A 13,681-nucleotide genomic window follows, 5' to 3' on the forward strand; every position below is an offset into this window, starting at 1 on the left:
AAGTAGGATGGGAGCTATTATTCTATACTTAACTATGCGTGGGTTCATATTGTTTTCATCAAATGCACCACTCCTACGCATACAACTAATGTTGAAAACAATCACAATTGATTAAGGACATTTTTTGAACATCTGCCTATTGGCCATTTGACCCCATTTGACCATTAAAACAAAACCTTGGTGTAGTAATTGTTACTTCTTTAATTTGAATAGTATGCTGTTCTGTTTGCAAATGCTAAGGTTTTGTTATGTTGAAATGTGTTATGTATGTAGGTCGGTACTTGTACAATAATAAGTTGTGTGGCTGCGTCCACCGCCTGTCAGTTTGACAATAAACCAGTGCGAATCGAACTGTCCGTCGTTTAACTTGTATTCCTGTTCGCATACTTACCAGTGGCGACGTGTCGTTTTTGTACCCATTAAAATTTTGTACCCATTAACATCGTAGTCGTCATCGCTTCCGGCACCGGTGCCCAAATTAACGTAGTTCACTTTATTCCGACACATTCTACGCAAGTGACCCTTTACATTGCACTTTTTGCACACATAATTTGCGTAACGACACTCCGAACTTTTATGATTGTTATATCCGCACACCGAACACTTTACTTTTTCCTTATTTACCGCGATATTTCCCTGTCGACCGGGCGCAATCTTGAACAGCTGTTCATCGGGTGACACGGCGGCGTCGGCGGGCCCGCGGGCCGTGGCCCCGGCACCGGTATGTGCCGTTCGGAGATTTTCCGCTAACTCCACCGCTTTAGCCAAGGTCACATCAGCCATATCCTGTGCATATAACTTTTGCTTTTCTATTCCTGGTACCATGCCCATGATGAATCTATCTCGGAGCGCTTCTTCCACATTGGCGAATCGACAGTGAGCCGTTAAGCCGCGCAGTCTACCCGCCCACTGTTTGTGAGATTCGTCGGCTCGTTGCGTGGCCGCATAGAAATTATGACGCTCGCTGAATCCTACCCGCTTTGTAGTGAAATGATTATCTAGAAGATTCAAAATATCTTGATATGGTACACTCTCAAGCTCCTTTGGCAGCGCTAAGTCAGAAGCGAGCTTGTATGTGTTTTCTGTGAGTGCGCTCAACAAAATAGCACGTCGTTTTTCTCCTGTACTGTCACTGGTTTCGTTAATGTCGTTAGCTATGAACCATTGTGTAATTCGGCCCTTGTACGTTTTCCAAGTATGCACATTATGGTCATAACTAGTTAATATACCGAAATTGGCACTTAAACTTCGAGACATTTTTACTAAAATGTTAATGGGTACAAAAACGACACGTCGCCACTGGTAAGTATGCGAACAGGAATACAAGTTAAACGACGGACAGTTCGATTCGCACTGGTTTATTGTCAAACTGACAGGCGGTGGACGCAGCCACACAACTTATTATTGTACAAGTACCGACCTACATACATAACACTCCTACCCCTAATCGAACAATATTCTAAAAGTACTTCCTAAAGTCTAGCAACGAGGGACGCTTTCGGAGGACCCTTCTAGGCACTTCTTCGGGTTCGCTCTCTGAGTCGCTTTGCGACTTTGCCTCGAGGAATTCGTCTTCAACCGGTATGTGTACCGGTTGAGTCACATCAGGTTCTGCTGCTCCCTTGCTGGCCTCCCTCTCTGGGTTGTCTTCATCAGTCATCGTCTCTGGTGTTTCTGACGATGACGTCAATGGTGAAGTCGGCGGTGGTAGCGCCTGTGGCGGTAATGGTGACAGCGACGACGGTAACGGCAGAGCTGGCAGCGATGGCGACGATAGCGGCGGCAGTGACGACGGCGTATACGGAGGTGGCGGCTGTGACAGTGACGGCGACGGAGGTGGCGGTGGCGTAGTACATCCAGGTAGGATTTTTACGTTGCCGTCTGGTATTTCCCGGCCTAGGTCTTTTCCTGTCCCTTTATATTGAACTATTTGATTAACATGTTTTTTAATTAACAAGGTAGTTTCCAAATCTTTTACTAAATAAATCACTTTACCTATTCTTCTTTCAACAATTCCCTTACCCCATTTATAAACACTCTTAGAAGTATATTTTTTATATAATACAATATCTCCTTTCTTGAAACATAAATTCCTTCGTGGTTTATTCATTTGCGTACACTGTTTAGTAGGAATCACATTTTTATTGGAGTCCGGTGTCGAAGGCGATGACAACTTTGGGTTAATTAAATCCAACCGTGTTTTGAGTTTTCGACCAAATACAAGCTGAGAAGGTGAGTTACCAGTGATAGAATGTATTGAGTTGCGGTAGTCCATCAAGTATTTAAGTAATTTAATTTTACTTTCCCTCACGCTATTACTTCCTAATAGACTCGACTTTATACCCTTTTTTACAATTTTTACGAAGGATTCCGCTTGCCCGTTGCTGGCGGGGTGATACGCAGGTGACGTCACGTGTGATGTACCATTTAACGAACAAAAATGCCTAAACTCTTTGGAACAAAAAGCCGTGCCATTGTCACTAACGATGGTATTGGGTAACCCAAATCGGGAAAAACAGTCACACATTTTCTCGATTACAGCTGATGTTGTAGTATTTGTAACCATGTCGTATACCTCCACCCACTTGGTACTTGCGTCGACTATAACTAAATAGGTACGACCATTAATTGGACCTAAAAAATCAATGTGCAATCTTTGGAACGGTTGTGGAGGACGGGCCCACGGTGAAATAGGAGCGCGTGCTGGTGAAGGACGCAGCTGTATGCACACATTGCACGTACCTATCATGTTTTCTATTGCGTCATCGATCCCAGGAAACCAGAATCGCGCGCGCGCCTCCGCTTTTGTTTTGACTACACCTAAATGTGACGCATGCAGGTCCGACAAAACTTTATTTCGTAATGTTTCCGGTATGACAACTTTATGGCCTCTCATAATACAGCCATTTTCATAGGATAACTGTGTCTTACACAATGAATAAGGCTTCAACTGTACATTAAAAATCCTATCTGGCCACCCGTTCATAACACATTTTTTTACCTGACTTAATATAACATCTTTGTTTGTTTCATTGCGAATATCACTTACCGTCACCGGCATACTCCCCTCCACAACAAAACAAACGTACGCCGCGCGGTCACATACAGTATCATCATCTTGATGCGCCCGCGCCGCCCGCGCCCCCGCCGCTGTCCCAGTCATGGCGGGGGGTGTGGCGCTCGATGACCCAGGCTCCGGCAGGCTGGCGCGCGATAAGAAATCTGCACTATTGTCCGCGCTGCGTATGTATTCGATTACATAATTATAGCCTCCCAAAAATATTGCGTATCGTTGTAAACGATTTGCGGATACTTCTGGGATACCTTTGTATGGACCAAATATGGATATTAATGGCTTGTGGTCAGTACGTAGAGTAAACGGGATCGATCGGCCATATAAATATTGATGAAATCTGCGCACACCGAATATTATTGCAGTTGCTTCCTTTTGTATCTGCGAATAATGTTTTTCTGCGGTATTTAGGGTTCGCGACGCGAATGAGATTGGCCTTTCGATACCGTCGTCATCCACCTGTGACAAAATCGCTCCTAACCCCGTTGGAGAAGCATCTACAGTTAAGATTAACTTCGCATCCTGGTTATAATGAGTCAATACCTGTTCGGAAGCTAGAAGTTTTTTAATTGTTTTAAATGCGTCCATGTGTACTTGGTCCCACGTCCATTTAGTTCCTTTTTTCAATAAATCGTAAAGTGGACTCAAGATAGAAGATGCGTTTGCCACAAAGTTTCTATAATAGTTGACAAGCCCTAGAAAAGACTGCAGTTGATTTACACTTTGTGGCTCCGGTGCTTTTAAAATAGCTTGGACCTTCTCTGGTGATTTTTTTAACCCCTTACTATTAATAATATAACCCAGATAGTGTACTTCATTTTAAAAAAAATCGCACTTCTCCTTTTGCAATGTTAGTCCTGCACTTTCTAATCTCTGAAGTACGGCATGCAACCTTTCCATATGTTCATCTTTATTTTTCCCTGTGATTAGAATGTCATCCAAAAGACACGTGACTCCTTCCATGCCAGCCAGCACGCACTCCATTGCGCGCTGGAATATCGCCGGAGCACTTGCTAATCCAAATACTAAACGTGTGTACTTAAAAAGCCCTTTATGTGTATTAATGCAGGTTATTGACTGTGATTCGTCATCTAATAAGAACTGGTTATATGCCATAGACAGATCTAATTTCGTAAATTGCTGTCCGCCATACAATTTTGAAAACAGCTCTTTGATTGTAGGAAGCGGGTATTGTTCTATTATTAGCTGCTTATTAATTGACACCGAATAATCTGCACACAATCGTACCGAACCGTTACGTTTTAGTACTGGTACCACTGGTGATGCGTACTCTGCGTGTTCGACCGGCTTCAAAACTCCTATCTCGACTAATCTGTCGATCTCGGCACCTACTTTATCGCGCAGCGAGAATGCTATAGGACGCGCTTTAAAAAAAACTGGTCTTACCCCTTCTTTAAGTGGTAGATTTATCTTATATTTATTAAAGGCCCCTAACTTGTCTGAAAACAATTTTGGGTACCGTTTTTGCAACTCTTCGATCGGAACGTCACTTTGTACACAATAATTTACCGGTAACAGTTGTAAATTAAATAAGGAGATGAAATCCCTACCCAATAACGGAGGCCCACCGTTTTCCACTACATACGCATCAAGAAAATGTTCTTTGTCCGCGTATGCTACCTGTAAACGAACAAATCCGCTGCATTCTATTTTATTTCCTGTATAGGTACTCAATCGTTTGCTCGTTTTAGACAATGGCACGTCCTTGAAATATTGTAGGTACATTTGTTTCGATATCACAGTAACGGCCGACCCGCTATCTACTTCAAACTTAAAACTTGTTCCATTAATCTTTATACTTTCTATCAATGGTTCTCCCCTTTGTGAGCGAATATTAAATAACTTACCATCATCGTAGTCGTCATCGCTTCCGGCACCGGTGCCCAAATTAACGTAGTTCACTTTATTCCGACACATTCTACGCAAGTGACCCTTTACATTGCACTTTTTGCACACATAATTTGCGTAACGACACTCCGAACTTTTATGATTGTTATTAAAGGTTATTAAAGGAGAAGTGCGATTTTTTTAAAAATGAAGTACACTATCTGGGTTATATTATTAATAGTAAGGGGTTAAAAAAATCACCAGAGAAGGTCCAAGCTATTTTAAAAGCACCGGAGCCACAAAGTGTAAATCAACTGCAGTCTTTTCTAGGGCTTGTCAACTATTATAGAAACTTTGTGGCAAACGCATCTTCTATCTTGAGTCCACTTTACGATTTATTGAAAAAAGGAACTAAATGGACGTGGGACCAAGTACACATGGACGCATTTAAAACAATTAAAAAACTTCTAGCTTCCGAACAGGTATTGACTCATTATAACCAGGATGCGAAGTTAATCTTAACTGTAGATGCTTCTCCAACGGGGTTAGGAGCGATTTTGTCACAGGTGGATGACGACGGTATCGAAAGGCCAATCTCATTCGCGTCGCGAACCCTAAATACCGCAGAAAAACATTATTCGCAGATACAAAAGGAAGCAACTGCAATAATATTCGGTGTGCGCAGATTTCATCAATATTTATATGGCCGATCGATCCCGTTTACTCTACGTACTGACCACAAGCCATTAATATCCATATTTGGTCCATACAAAGGTATCCCAGAAGTATCCGCAAATCGTTTACAACGATACGCAATATTTTTGGGAGGCTATAATTATGTAATCGAATACATACGCAGCGCGGACAATAGTGCAGATTTCTTATCGCGCGCCAGCCTGCCGGAGCCTGGGTCATCGAGCGCCACACCCCCCGCCATGACTGGGACAGCGGCGGGGGCGCGGGCGGCGCGGGCGCATCAAGATGATGATACTGTATGTGACCGCGCGGCGTACGTTTGTTTTGTTGTGGAGGGGAGTATGCCGGTGACGGTAAGTGATATTCGCAATGAAACAAACAAAGATGTTATATTAAGTCAGGTAAAAAAATGTGTTATGAACGGGTGGCCAGATAGGATTTTTAATGTACAGTTGAAGCCTTATTCATTGTGTAAGACACAGTTATCCTATGAAAATGGCTGTATTATGAGAGGCCATAAAGTTGTCATACCGGAAACATTACGAAATAAAGTTTTGTCGGACCTGCATGCGTCACATTTAGGTGTAGTCAAAACAAAAGCGGAGGCGCGCGCGCGATTCTGGTTTCCTGGGATCGATGACGCAATAGAAAACATGATAGGTACGTGCAATGTGTGCATACAGCTGCGTCCTTCACCAGCACGCGCTCCTATTTCACCGTGGGCCCGTCCTCCACAACCGTTCCAAAGATTGCACATTGATTTTTTAGGTCCAATTAATGGTCGTACCTATTTAGTTATAGTCGACGCAAGTACCAAGTGGGTGGAGGTATACGACATGGTTACAAATACTACAACATCAGCTGTAATCGAGAAAATGTGTGACTGTTTTTCCCGATTTGGGTTACCCAATACCATCGTTAGTGACAATGGCACGGCTTTTTGTTCCAAAGAGTTTAGGCATTTTTGTTCGTTAAATGGTACATCACACGTGACGTCACCTGCGTATCACCCCGCCAGCAACGGGCAAGCGGAATCCTTCGTAAAAATTGTAAAAAAGGGTATAAAGTCGAGTCTATTAGGAAGTAATAGCGTGAGGGAAAGTAAAATTAAATTACTTAAATACTTGATGGACTACCGCAACTCAATACATTCTATCACTGGTAACTCACCTTCTCAGCTTGTATTTGGTCGAAAACTCAAAACACGGTTGGATTTAATTAACCCAAAGTTGTCATCGCCTTCGACACCGGACTCCAATAAAAATGTGATTCCTACTAAACAGTGTACGCAAATGAATAAACCACGAAGGAATTTATGTTTCAAGAAAGGAGATATTGTATTATATAAAAAATATACTTCTAAGAGTGTTTATAAATGGGGTAAGGGAATTGTTGAAAGAAGAATAGGTAAAGTGATTTATTTAGTAAAAGATTTGGAAACTACCTTGTTAATTAAAAAACATGTTAATCAAATAGTTCAATATAAAGGGACAGGAAAAGACCTAGGCCGGGAAATACCAGACGGCAACGTAAAAATCCTACCTGGATGTACTACGCCACCGCCACCTCCGTCGCCGTCACTGTCACAGCCGCCACCTCCGTATACGCCGTCGTCACTGCCGCCGCTATCGTCGCCATCGCTGCCAGCTCTGCCGTTACCGTCGTCGCTGTCACCATTACCGCCACAGGCGCTACCACCGCCGACTTCACCATTGACGTCATCGTCAGAAACACCAGAGACGATGACTGATGAAGACAACCCAGAGAGGGAGGCCAGCAAGGGAGCAGCAGAACCTGATGTGACTCAACCGGTACACATACCGGTTGAAGACGAATTCCTCGAGGCAAAGTCGCAAAGCGACTCAGAGAGCGAACCCGAAGAAGTGCCTAGAAGGGTCCTCCGAAAGCGTCCCTCGTTGCTAGACTTTAGGAAGTACTTTTAGAATATTGTTCGATTAGGGGTAGGAGTGTTATGTATGTAGGTCGGTACTTGTACAATAATAAGTTGTGTGGCTGCGTCCACCGCCTGTCAGTTTGACAATAAACCAGTGCGAATCGAACTGTCCGTCGTTTAACTTGTATTCCTGTTCGCATACTTACCAAAATGCCTATTTTTAACTCCCGACGTACAAGAAACAATAATTATTTTTTTACTTTTTTACGTTGTTTGTGGTTTTTTTTTTTAATATCTTTTGTTAGGTTCCGTACCGATTCTTCTTCTATCGTGTACGTGTATCGTGAACCCTGATGTCAGGGTTATTATTGAGCCGCCAAAGGCTCCTGGCAAGGCTCATATAACGACTATCTACTTAAATCAGTATAAGTATTAACCGGGACCAACTGCTTGACGTGTTTTCTAAAGCACGGATCATCTTATTTTCGGACAATCTGGTGATCAGCCAGTAATTTCCTAACCAAACTATGGACCACAAAGTAATTTTTGTGATATGTCCTAACCGGGAAATTGAACCCGGGACATCCGGATAGTGAGCCCAACGGTCAACCACTGGACCATGGAGGTCGTACCGATTTAATACCAGGTTTAATATTTGTCTGGAAGATAAACAAATTACACAAATTCACACCGTATTTAGTCCATATAGATGGTTTGTACCTATGTTCGTAAGAACCTACCACGAAACCCAAACAAAGGCGAATACAACCAGTTCAGAATAGAGAATGGGTAGCAAAGTTCACACTAACTGTTCCCATATACAGCGGACCCGTCAATCGAGCACTTCCGTTAGTCGGGAATCGAACCTGGTAAGATAGGGCTAGTCACGACTGCCCTGACCCAAGAGATAAGTACGTGAATTATAAGCTGAAGCGTGCTTCGAAGTTGGTGATAACCATTTTATGGAATTCAGACTTCTCGACGGTGTACCGTGTAACGATAAATTATAGGATAAATTAAGAATAGAATAGAAATTGCTGATTATAAAAGGACACAAACAAAGACAATAACATCACTTGAAAATTCTCACAAAAGAATTACAAAAAGCATAGGAGGATGTTCATTAGAATGATCATAAGGTGGTGGTGGACGTCCTGAGATAAAAGGGCCTCACTCAGCACAAGTCGCGGCGTGAACCACGACGCTGTTATCATGTGGACCCTGTTTTATTAATGCTAATTTCCATGTTCATCAAATATTATATTTATCGTGTATCAGAATTTGAATTTAGAATTAAGTAGGTACCTTATTGTAGTGTTTACGCGGGAATCAAAACAAAACAACAATAAACTAATTAATTCTAAATTCAAATTCTGATATACGATAAATCTAATACTTGATGAACATGGAAATTGTCATTGGGTAGTTTCCTAGGTTAAAGATAAATTATGAAATTCTGATTACTAAATAAAGACGGATCTAAAGCGACCAAAACATTTTCGGTTTTTTTTTTAATTAACTTATTTATGAATTTTAATACGAAAAATGTACTTAATAATTAGTGAGACATTGTGCCACTTTTTCTATGACGTCCCAAAATCCTTAGTAATTTCGTATTTTGACGTCTAGTAGGTAAAAAGTATCTGATTTGACTAATTGGAAACTAGCCTATACGTTTGTATTCGGAAATGCGATGATTGCCGAAAAATAGAAGTAATTTGACATTTGCGCATACAAAAGTAAGTGCGCAATGCAAACAAATGTCAAATAGCAATATTGCTTTTTTAGATGAATTGCTTCGATGTAGCCTTTAGTAGACATTGATGTACTTATAATAAGTGTGTTACTTTGGTAGTAGATATGATGCTTTTAAGTTTCGACTCAACATACTGATTTTAAATTGATCGTACCTACCTATCTATTTTATTGTATGGTGTAACCTATGTAGGTTAAACATTGTTTGAGGTTTTATTATCATAATTAAAACACATAATACCGGGTTCTTACCGCGTTAATCAACCCCGTCCGGTGATCGCACTCGCTAGTGTTGAAATATCGGGAGCATCATATCCCTGATTAAAGCGGTAAGAACCCGGTATTATATGTTTTACCTATATAGGTTTTATCGCGGTTGCTTTATCGTTGAAATGTAGGTACGTATTGTGAACGTGTGAATCATCTTGCACCATACGTTAAGACTATTCTGATAGTGGCCTTAACTGCACGATCCCGCGCACAACAAGCGAAGCCAAACTTATTGCAGTCAAAGAATTAATTCTTTTGTCTATAGATAGACTAGATAGAGTTAAAAAGGCATCATCGAAGTAATTCATATATTAAGAAAGCAATACTGCTATGACATTTTGATGACATTGCGCACTTCCTTTTTTATAATGCGCAAATGTCAAATTGCAATATTACTGGACCGATCGTCGTGGAGATCCTTGGGGGAGGCCTATGCCCAGCAGTGGGCGTCGTACGGCTGATAATGATAATGATGATCTATTGCACATTTTTTAAGTTCCCTTCCGCTAAAACACCTTTTGAAATAACTTCCGGTTCTTGTCAACATATCCACTTAGTGACTACTGTACTGACTACTACAGAACCAATTTCAATTTTTTGATTGCTTTTGGAAATTGAAGAAAAATATTAAAAAAAAATGAAAGAAAAGGAGTAATTAATTTAAAATGTCACTGCTTGTCACAGTCTTGCTTCTCAATTGGGGACCCAATTTGAATTAGTCATAGTAGTCATGGTATAAGTAAAACAGGTAAGCTCAGAAGTGACAGCTAACATTTCAAGGTTAGCCCAGCTGACGTCATCCGTCCCTGCGTTGCCATTTTGTAAAAATAAATTACCCACGACCAGTGTTTTTACATTTACTTTGCAAGGATATTTTGAAGTTTTAGTAAAAGATTTACTTACAGTTTTAATTATTTTTATACATGTGACAAGTAATAATAATTAAATACATTAGTCAGTAATTCACTTAATTTTCAATAATAAAATTTACGTCCTTGGAATGTTCGAGATACCAATTTAATGGCAACACTAACGCCATCAATGGGCTAGCAATGGCGACTTGTTATAGGATTGAGCATACCTGGTCTTCTTATACTATGATTTTTTTTGCCGTGACTTATTGTAGATTTGCGGCAGATGACATTAACTACTTGGCTGGACAAATGGGGAGCGTTGAAGGCCTGTTTCATTAAACTTACAATTTTAAATTACAACGACAATTTGGTGTTGATTACGTAGCTAATTTGAAACTGCAAAATATTTATGATCACACACTCCGCAATGTACATCAAATTGTCATTGTAATTTACAATTGTAAGTTTTATTAAACAGGCCCCTGGTCTTTTTATACTATGATATTTTTTGTTTTTTTTTTTTGACGTGACTTATTGTAGATTTGCGGCAGATGGCATTAACTACTTGGCTGGACAAATGGGGAGCGTTGAAGGCCTGTTTCATTAAACTTACAATTGTAAATTACAACGACAATTTGGTGTTCATTACGTAGCTAATTTGAAATTGCAAAATATTTATGATCACACACTCCGCAATGTACATCAAATTGTCATTGTAATTTACAATTGTAAGTTTTATGAAACAGGCCTCTGGGTTTCTTATACCATGGAATTAGTGTCCATAAACTTTTCTCCATGACTGTTAAATGAAGTTTCACACCCATTGAGTGAACTGAAGTGACATCGTGAGAGTTTTTTTTTATTGGCTAATAGAGATTGGTACAGTTCACATACCATACCATAGTAAATACTATATTGTTGGCAACCTATTGCACTACTTTACACGTCATCAAAACGTCATCTTGTATTTGAATTATTATAAAAAAAAAGAAAATCTTTTAAAGAAAACGTGTGTTGTCTCTAACAGCATCCGTGGTCTAGTGGTTAGAGCGTTGGGCTCACAATCTGGAGGTCCGGGTTCGATTCCCAATGGGGACACTGTCGAAGTCACTTTGTGACTTTGTGACACTTTGTCACACCCCGGACACTGCAAACAAAACACCCCGTTTTACACAGACTACACATTGACATTATGGTACACGCGCATCTGTGGGTGTGACATCTGACACCATACGATTGAAGACTAAAGTAAGAAGGGGGGTGAGGTAAACCTAGCTCAGACGTTGGTGGGGAGCGGAGAGTTGCCGTTCTATACGTAGTATTATTACTTATTCTACGACGAGGTCGAGAAGTGTTTGCTAGGAGTTGGGAAGAAGGTTATTTTTCAAGATTTCTAGTTCTAGTTTTCTAGTTCATTGATCACTGAAGTTATCGTCAATAAATTATTGGCAGAAACAGTGCGCATTGTGAATAAATTATGATGCGAACCTTGGTCCAAGGGGTCGATATTAGTAGCCGCGAACCATAATGTAGGTACAGTCGTGAGCAATATCATGTACCCACTTTAGAAACTTACGGTTTAGCTTGTCAACAAAAGTTAATGTGACATGGTTTCAAAGTGTATATATTAGTACTCGTGACCATACATGTGTGACTCTATTCTACTCTTTCTTAATTTTAATGAAAGTTTGGCCCCGATTCCTGCAGACACCGTCTAATTTTATTTTAAGTTATATCCGTCATTTTCATATCCGTCGAAAAGGAAAGGGACGGTTGATTCACAGCTTTTAATTTTAGGAAGAATGAGTAAATGAATGAATGACCCGGGCGAATCAAAAAGGTACGTCGCTGGTATGCAATCCGTTTGACGTGCTGTCCACTTAACTGTGTCGGGTTATTGACTGATGTAAAATTTTTAGACGGTTGGTTTAGATTTGTGCTTAAAATTGACGTGTGTTCCATAAATTTTATGCTTGTCGATTACCCGTCCCTTTCCTTTTCGGCGGATAAGAAAATGACAGATATAACTTAAAATAAAATTAGATGGTATTTACAGGAATTAGCACCAGTTTGTACATTATTTATCATTGTTTAAAGCAGCTTTTTAAACATAACTTGGTGACTTGTGTTTTTGTGGAAGGTCGAGTTTTATGCTGTCTCACGTAAAGCTCGTTTTTAACTCACAAAAATTAAACACAGTTAGCGAAAACATGAGCCAGGATTTTTTGGAAATGTATTGTTATTTTCAGAGTTACAACAATGTATATTTTTACACACAGCACCATAACAAGAGTAAATTGGTAGGTGTATCATCATTAGGTAGGAAAGTGGGCCATAACCATAGAATAAGGAATAATACTACGAGGAGCTCGGTGGCGCAGCGGTAAATCACTTTAAAAGTCCTTCGAAATCCTTACCTTTGAATTGAAATACATAATTATGTACAATGAAATGCCTTTCTTTGCGTAAACATACAATAATATATTAAATATCCAACAGATATTAGACGGATTGAGGAGTTCGGTGGCGCAGCGGTTAACGCGCTCGGTCTGCGATTGTTGAAGTAAAGCAACTTTCGCAAAGGCCGGTCATAGGATGGGTGACCACAAAAAAAAGTTTTCATCTCGAGCTCCTCCGTGCTTCGGAAGGCACGTTAAGCCGTTGGTCCCGGCTGCATTAGCAGTCGTTAATAACCATCAATCCGCACTGGGCCCGCGTGATGGTTTAAAGCCCGATGTCCCTATCCACCTATAGGGAAGGCCCGTGCCCCAGCAGTGGGGACGTTAATGGGCTGATGATGATGACTACGTATAGAACGGCAACTCTCCGCCCTCCATCAGCGTCCGAGCTAGGTTTACCTCGAACATAGTTTAGACTTGAATCATGAAGGCTGTGCGCGTTCATTGTTCAAAATTTCTTGTTTGTGATTTGTGGCTTAAATAAAGAAAAAAATATTTACTGATTATTATAAAATCATCTTTCGTAAGTAGTACTACCAACCACCTACCTACCTAAGTAATAAGGTTTAAATTAGGTATTGTAATTGTCAGCCCTCAGACATTACACATATATGTTAATAATGTCAATGTGTAGTGTCTGTGTAAAACAAGGTTGTTTGTATGAAGTGTCCGAGGTGTGCTATAACTGTAGGCAGCAGAAGATTTATAAAATCGTTTGACCTATCACTTTAAAAGTCCTTCGAAATCCCTTTGAATTGAAATACACAATTATGTACATCGAAATGCCTGTCTGTGCCTAAACATACAATAATATATTAAATATCCAACAGAT

At 40.4% G+C, this 13,681-nt stretch overlaps 1 protein-coding gene across 3 annotated transcripts in view; it reads left to right on the forward strand.

Annotated features, from left to right (window-relative positions):
- The window catches only part of LOC126380508 (uncharacterized), a 215,022-nt gene that overhangs the window by 158,146 nt on the left and 43,195 nt on the right, over window positions 1-13,681 (forward strand). The gene's annotated exons all lie outside the window — the stretch shown is intronic.

Source organism: Pectinophora gossypiella, chromosome 3 (assembly GCF_024362695.1).
Source record: "Pectinophora gossypiella chromosome 3, ilPecGoss1.1, whole genome shotgun sequence".
NCBI classification, from domain to species: domain Eukaryota; kingdom Metazoa; phylum Arthropoda; class Insecta; order Lepidoptera; family Gelechiidae; genus Pectinophora; species Pectinophora gossypiella.